Here is an 8,425-nt window from a genome sequence, read left to right as displayed (position 1 = left end):
TTGTAGTTGCCTCTGATGTGCAGTCAATCCAGCATGGTTTTAAAGGATCTCGCCCACAGAACTGTGCCACACAAACCACTGCTCGCTGTGGGTCGGTGTGTCTGCGTCTGCTTGTAATTCGTCCGCCCTATAGAGCACCCTCTACTACCCAAAGCCAAGCGCTCCGCTTTCAGCGCGTATAGGCTATTGACGTGCCCGCGCTCATGTTAAGCTGTGCCTGCGCACGTGTCCGCGGTTCAGGTTCTCAACATGTGGGTCGGGACCCCCAGGGGGGTCCCCACATGATTTGGGGAGGGGTCCCCAGATGACAGTGAAGTGACAATTTAAGACTTTTAAGACCTTAATTTATAATTAATACCAAAATATTTTTTCTAAAAGATCATTACTGTATCAAAAGTAATCAACAACAAACTATACTATGAAACTGGTCAAACATTGGCCAAATTGTCAAATAATATAAGAAAGAGGCACATTTTTGAAAATTGCAGATCTACAAGCTCACAACGCCTCACAATGCAAGGCATTCTGAGCTTATAGATCTGCTATTTTCACAATCGGAACCCAATCAAACAAAAATGTAATGCCTCAACTAGCCTACTACATTCCAAGTGCTTGTCAGGGTGGGGGGTCCCCAGTTCAATTTTATTATTTTGGGGGGTCGCGTCGCGGCCTGAAAAGGTTGAGAACCACTGGATATTGACGTGCCCGCGCTCATGTTAAGCTTGTGCCTGCGCACGTGTCCGCGCACCCATCATCATGTAGGCTTGCTAACGCGCGCCCTGGCTGTCTGGGGCCAAGCTGACGTCACGAGCTCTCTCTGTGTGTCAGAACAGAGGTTTTGTCAGTGGTGGAAAGTAACTAAGTACTCAAGTACTGTACTTAAGTACAATTTTGAGGTATTTTTTACTTTACTGGAGTGTTTTCAGCACTTTTACTTCTACTCCACTCTCAGAGGCAAATATATACAATTATTTGAAAACTGTAGTTACTAGTTACTTTGTAGATTTTGATTATTATTACAATACATTGCGCTTCAGCACTGCATTTCGGCCATTTAGCCGATCTAAGCTCACAATGCGTAGCAATGCGATTTTCAAAGGTTTTTATACATTTCATACATTTTAAAACTTGGGAATGGGACATTCTGGATATTACTATAAGTCTTGCTTTTGGTACATTACGTAGGCAGGCCTATATATGTTGATGCCAAATACTACATTTTCTACATTGCGGTATTTCTACATTAGGCCTACAGTATTGAAACTTTTACGTAAGTAAAACATTTGAGTAGCCTACTTCTCCACCAGCTGGGTTTTGTCATGTTGTAAATTGAACCTCGGAATCCTTTAAAGAAGATTGCATTACACATTATGTGAAGATAAGACTATAGCTTTAATCATTTGCTTTATGTGCAACGTTTACCTTGATGAGGGCTTTTGGATAAGAGTGCTTTGTTGCCTGTTTTCTCTGATAAAGCCACTGGACTTGGCGCCAGTAGCATGTGATTCCTCATCTTAAATAAATAGATGGTTAAATATTAATTGATGTGTCACATCATCATGCATCAGCGTAAAACCACACTTTGTAGAGTCAAACCTTACAACACACAGATATTGATTATTAGTATTATTTGTTTATTCTAACTTATCGACCATTGTCATATGAAACTTCTCTTGGTTTTCATTACATTTTGTATTTGCAATTAGGCCTATAGCCTAGGGTATATATAGGCTATTCCTTGGGTCAAAGGTAGGCCTATAAAGACATATTGGTCTGCCTTGAGGAATTTGGGGAAACCGTGATCAGCTAATGGCGTTAACTAATGTGTTTCATGAAATTATGCTTGTTTTTTATATTTGACGAGACCAAGTGATGCATTGAATGAACAATATGCCTCATGTCAGCAAATGATGCATTAGTAAAAACAATATAGACGTGTGGGAAATGGTTCATCTCTCATACCCGCACACTATAGCCTACAAGTGATTTATCACTGCAAGAAAACTTATACAAAAGTGCTTTATAACACAGCTTTTAAGTTTCTGCAGGCTTTCGCATTGATCCATGGATACAGTATAGCCTCCAGAAAAGCCAAAATCTCACATCATATTTTATCTTCCAAGTTCTGCATGGAACTTTACTGCTTTCTGACGTCGATCTAGGTCAGCCATCCATCAATGTCAATGTATGCATCAGAGATCCATCGATAGACAAGGCCAGTGGTTCTCAACCAGTGGTCCGGGGGCCAACAGTGGTCCTTGAGGGGGTTCCAGGTGGTCCCCAGCTAAATGATGGAGAGTTGGTAACCAAATTGACCTTATAGATCTTTAACTCTTGAGAGTGTAACATGCTCTCAAGAGTTCAATTATTGTTAAGCATCTGCATTACATAATTAAAGACTTGTTATTTTGATCAACGTTTGCTGCTTGTCATCTCTCCTATGGTACCAACATCAATACAGCATGGAATTGTGGACAAAATCTTATCCAATGATAACAAAATATTCTAAAGTCTTGAGTCTGAGAGTCTAAATCTCATCAAATGGTGGTTCGTGGCTCAAATGCCGAATAAATAATGGACCTTGCTTTATATGAAAAGGGTAGAAAACCACTGGACTAGGCCTACAAGCCTATACTGCACAGTCAAATCATCAGTGTTAGCTCTGAGTGTAAATATACCCATGCAGTAGGCTACATAAACTCGGCTCGGGGTAATTCAATTATGTAAAACAAATATTTGAAATGTAAATAGAGGTTGTCAAACTAGAGTAGCTTTATTAAACTTTTTTTTTTGTTTAAATCAATTTTTCATAAATGTTTCATCATCTGCCTGCCCCGGTATTAGCCCCACGCATCTCCTCTGTGTGTGTGTGTGTGTGTGTGTGTGTGTGTGTGTGTGTGTGTGTGTGTGTGTGTGTGTGTGTGTGTGTGTGTGTGTGTGTGTGTGTGTGTGTGTGTGTGTGTGTGTGTGTGTGTGTGTGCGTGCGTGCGTGCGTGTGTGAGAGAGAATCTCAAACCTGGTAGAATCATGCAACACTGTACTTTTTTGTAATTTTTTGCATACCTGTTCAGCTGCATGATTAGTCTTATTTAATCAATGTGTGTATGTGCATGATGTGCAATGTGTGTATTCCACTGCCACCACAGTTACACAGAAATGCACAATAATAGATTTGCACATTAGGCCAAAACAGATCCTAGGATTTCGACTAATAAGTAAGAAGAATAATCTAACAACCTTTAGGATGTGGCGTCACTAATCATGTGTAAATTGCAGGAGGCCTATAACTATAATTCTCCTCGCCAGTGTTTACCAACAACTAAGGTTCGGGGCTGCAGTGATGAATTGTGATATCATGGACTGGCCTTGGCACTGCCTGCATGCTCTTCCAAATAACGATCCTAAAACGGTGGCTTGCTGCAGTGGTTCTCAACCTGTGGGGTCGGGACCGCCAGGTGGATTTTCTTTGGGGTGGGGGGTCCCCAGATGACAGTGAAGTGACAATTTAAAGACTTTTAAGACCTTTTTAATACCTGGGGAAAAAGAAGAAAAGACATTGCTGCATCAAAAGTAAACAACAATCTAAAAACTGGTCAAACATTGGCCACATTGTCAAATAATATAAGAAAGAGGCAACAAAATAAATAGCAGATCTACACAGAAAGGCACTGTGAGCTTGTAGATCTGCTATTTTCACAATATTCATCTGTGGAACTGCGTCAAACAAAATTGAATGCCTACATTCCAAGTGCTTGTCAGGGTTCAAATATGATTCTTAGTTTTGGGGGTCCCCGCAGTTCAAAGGTTGAGAACCACTGTCTTGCTGAAGTGATTGCCAAGGAAGGGGGGGAGGATGGCGGCTTTTTGGCTTGTGTGCCATCAGGAGAACAGCAGTGTCCGCTTGGGTTAATGTCCCTGTATTGATCCCCAGCAAACCACTGCTATCGAAAATGAATTACCGAACCTCGCACAGCAGCGAATCCGTCATTTCTGCTCAGCCAGCCGGCCAGAGGAGCAGCTTATTGGTCGCTGGTGGTGGTGATGGATGTTAACTTTCATTCCCGGCTCCTTTGCTGCTAATTCACCAGGGTTTATTACAACCCAAAACAACGCGATGGAAAGTTTCATACTTCTATGTGTGCTCTTGTACTATAGGCCTGCACAGTACGATCATAAACTATCCCTGAGAGTGTAAAGCTCATCACCTAATCAGGATCTTATTTGATTTGCTTGGAGCATCGTGCTATAGGGCAGTGGTTCTCAACCTGCGGGTTGGGACCCCCAGGGGGGTCCCCACATGATTTGGAGGGGGTCCCCAGATGACAGAAGTGATAATTTAAGGACTTTTAAGACTCTTTTAATACCTCAAAAAAGAAAGAAAGAAAAGAAAAATACCATTACTGCATCAAAGGTAATCGACAAAATATACTATAAAAACTGGTCAAACATTGGCCCAATTGTCAAATAATATAAGAAAGAGGCACATTTTTTGAAAATAGCCGATCTACAAGTTCACAACTCCTCGCAACAGGAGGCGTTGTGAGCTTGCAGATCTGCTATTTTCACAATCGGAACCCAGTCAAACAATATAATGGCTCAACTCCTACAATTCCAAGTGCTTATCATGGTGGGGGGTCCCCAGTTCAAATATGAATATTTTGGGGGGTCGCGGCCTGAAAAGGTTGAGGACCACCACTGCTATAGGCTACTTTCCACAAGTAGGATAGCAGAATGCTAGTATAGGCCTATGGTTTGGCGAAGAAGGTGTAGGCATAAATAATCATTTTTTTTTCTCAATCAGTGCTGTTTTTCGTCGTTTTGTTGCGGCTTGGTTTAATCGTCTATAACACAAATTTGAATGCAAAGTATCCATATTATAAGTCCGACTATTTCGAGAAAGAAAATCTTTATATTTGCCCCAGAGCTCCGTTTTAATTTGTGTTTTTAATGTACTGTTTTTGAATACTTAAATAAGCATATCCTATGGCAAATACAATATGAAATATTTACTATGTCGATATTTGCGGTGTGTGACGGGGCGATGCCGCGGAGACCAGGTGATTTATTTCATATTAATAACGGGCGAGTCGGTGTGACTTCCAACACCACACTGGCATCGACTACACACACTGTGTGTGTGTGTGTGTGTGTGTGTGTGTGTGTGTGTGTGTGTGTGTGTGTGTGTGTGTGTGTGTGTGTGTGTGTGTGTGTGTGTGTGTGTGTGTGTGTGTGTGTGTGTGTGTGTGTGTGTGTGTGTGCCTGCCTAAGGGTAGTCTAACTTTATTTTGATTGCTGTTCAAATGTGTAAATGATCCCTGCTCACTCCTCCTAAAGTTAATGTTATAGGAATTCCTTATTCCATCCACTTATTAACTGGTTGGTGTGTGTTTGTTTGTGTGTGTCCCATAACACACTGCAGGCCTGCATTCTATAACCTACGTCTTTCCTGATCAGATCAACGGATCGATACTGCACCCACTACCTCGGTCAATATATTGCTGAAGAATTGGCTACCTGTTATGTGTTGATTGCATCACAACTTTTTAAAGACTTCATTAATTTAACACCCATCAAACCAAAAAAGTTTAAATTCGTTCATCCTCTTCGTTTTTATTGTTTGAGGACCCGTGTTCATTTGAACTAGCCTATTCTTGTTCAAATAAGACAAGATGCTCATCCAACACTTTAATTACATCAACATATCGGTAGTAGTAGTAGGCTAATAATAATAATAATAACAACAATGGGACAGTTTATACCAATTTCACACTAACAAGTGTAAGAATTGGCGATATAGGCATATGAGATAAATAGAACTCCTTAGCCTACTCGGGCTCCAATAAAACTTAGGCTAAACATCCTTATGGCAAATCCTATAACTTTAAGTTTACATTTCTCTTCTTCAAACTGTTGATGTTTTTGTTATATACTAACTGTGTGTTCTCCGGGAGTGAATTCTAGTAGACTAACTTCCCTCCAGCTCCTCTAAGCTTGTCTATTTTTCTAAGAATCACTAGATCAGGACAGACTAATCTTTTCATGGCTTCTTGAATGACTTGGCGGCAGATACATCACTCTTAATGTATTCTAAAGTATATTTACTTGAATCTGGCTATTGGCAAAAGTTAAGTAGCAGTGTTTAGTAATGTCGCATTGATCAGGCCTGTGAGCAAGTCAGCGGGATGGAGCATCTCCCCGTCCCTGGCCTTGATGGAGGAAAAAAACTCCTAAGATTTGCCTTGTTTGCCTATGGCTCTAAGCGTGTGTGTGTGTGTGTGTGTGTGCGTGCGTGTGTGTGCGTCGTGTGTGCGTCGTGTGCGTCGTGTGTGTGTGTGTGTGTGTGTGTGTGTGTGTGTGTGTGTGTGTGTGTGTGTGTGTGTGTGTGTGTGTGTGTGTGTGTGTGTGTGTGTGTGTGTGTGTGTGTGTGTGTGTGTGTGTGTGTGTGAACATTTGCATATTCCAGTGTATTTGATATGTTCAATGCCACACAAAGCCTACTGTAATCTTACATATCAAGTCACAGTAGCCTATAAAACAGTTCATCAGTTAATCTGATCAACATGCTGTATTTGTTCAAGCCGATAAAGGCGCCATGTCAGAGATGTTCTACTACAGTGGCTCTCAACCTGTGGGTTGGGACCCCCAGGGGGGTCTCCACATTATTTTGTGGGGGTCCCCTGATGACAGTGAAGTGACAATTTAAGGAATTTTTAGAGCTGTTTTCTAATATCTCAAACAAAAAGGAAGAAAGAATCAGCAAACTAGCCTACTATAAAAACTGTTCAAACATTGAACATGTAAGACATGTAAAACACGTAACACGTAATATAAGAAAGGAAAATAGCTCACTTGCTTTGTGATGAGTTGTGAGCTTGTAGATCTGCTATTTTCATTATTTATCTGTGGAACCCTGCAGTCAAACAAAATGTAATGCCTCAACTCCTACAATTCCAAGTGCTTGTTAGGGTCCCCAGTTCAAATACATTATTTTGGGTGGTCCCCAGTTCAAATATGATTATTTTAGGGGGTCGCGGCCTGATCTAATAGTTTAATACTTTGAAGTTATAGCCAGCAGTTTTGTTTTTCATTCTCATGTGCTTTGTCGCCTTGTATTTCCGATTTAAAATCCGACGTAAAATAAGCAACTCGCCTAATCATAGCCTATATATATATTTTTTACATTAAATATTTAATCTTTGGAAATAATTTATAAAGCTATAGTATACCTACTCTTCACGCAATGCAGAACAAATAGGCTTATTGTGAGGATGAATGGGGAAAGGATCACTGCACTGAACAGCCTAAGCAGTGTTTGTAAAGCGTTTGCCTGCAGTTTGTTAAGGAATTAGTGTGTTGCCATAGATTATTATTTAAGGACATTTGCATTTGAAAGCACCCAGCAATAGAGGACCGTAGTGATCAATAGCCCTGGTGCCATATCGATCTATCCGCTTTCTGATCGATTGGTGGACAGAATTGGGCTCAGGACCGTTTGCCTGCTCCTAGTTTCACTCAAAATGAATATATATAGTGGATAATATCAAACATATAAAAGTGATGTTATAAAGAGAATCCTGTCAACAGGTGCCTGTATAAAATATTATATATTTGGTCCCCCAAATTAACACTATCACACAATGTTTTCTTGCGGAAATTGATCAATAATCAATGAATTCATGGGATCTTTATTGATATTTTTTGTTTATCAGAAAGAGGGAAACAAGATAGAATACATTCATATTTAGTTAAACTTGTGAGACAAGACTTATGATATTGCAAGGGAAACATATGCATTAGGCCATTTAGCCTACTCTATGAATTGTGAAAAATACAAGAACATTTTTGCTATAATTATTAGTTGAGGCCTAGCCTATAAATAAATACATGCTACATTTGACCTCGTTTGTAAGATAATGTTTTTTCTTTATGTGGCATTTTTCAAAATCTGCAGAAAAGTTAAACCAAATATCATAGGCATATTGTATTATTTTTAAACAATTAGAACAATTAGATGACATTCGTATCAATTTAGCAAACATTTGGGAAAACATTTTAGAAATTCAAACGATCCAAAATATTTGAACTTGTATAAGTCAGTAGTAAAAACAAAAAATCAGATGCGTTCACGGGATGTCATTTCAATCAATAGTGCCACTAATCAGAAGAAAACATTTAATAGAAAATCGATCGAATTGGATTTGATTACCAAATGCTGTGCAGCTTCACTTCATGGCTGTCATTTCCTTCTGCTGTAGGCGTAGCAATAGCAACACTTTCGATAGGGCCTTGATTTAAAATAAACTTACATTTTCTTTCCTAATCAAAAAACAGGCAACAAAGCAACAAATAACGCAGAAACTATATAAGACAACAGAACTTTCCAAATTTAAACCCCAAATGTTATATGCAAGAGGCTTATAACTAA

The sequence above is a fragment of the Gymnoscopelus microlampas genome (assembly GCF_963454915.1).
Source record: "Gymnoscopelus microlampas genome assembly, chromosome: 9".
Classification (NCBI taxonomy): Eukaryota; Metazoa; Chordata; class Actinopteri; order Myctophiformes; family Myctophidae; genus Gymnoscopelus; species Gymnoscopelus microlampas.
This window is presented reverse-complemented; position numbering follows the sequence as displayed.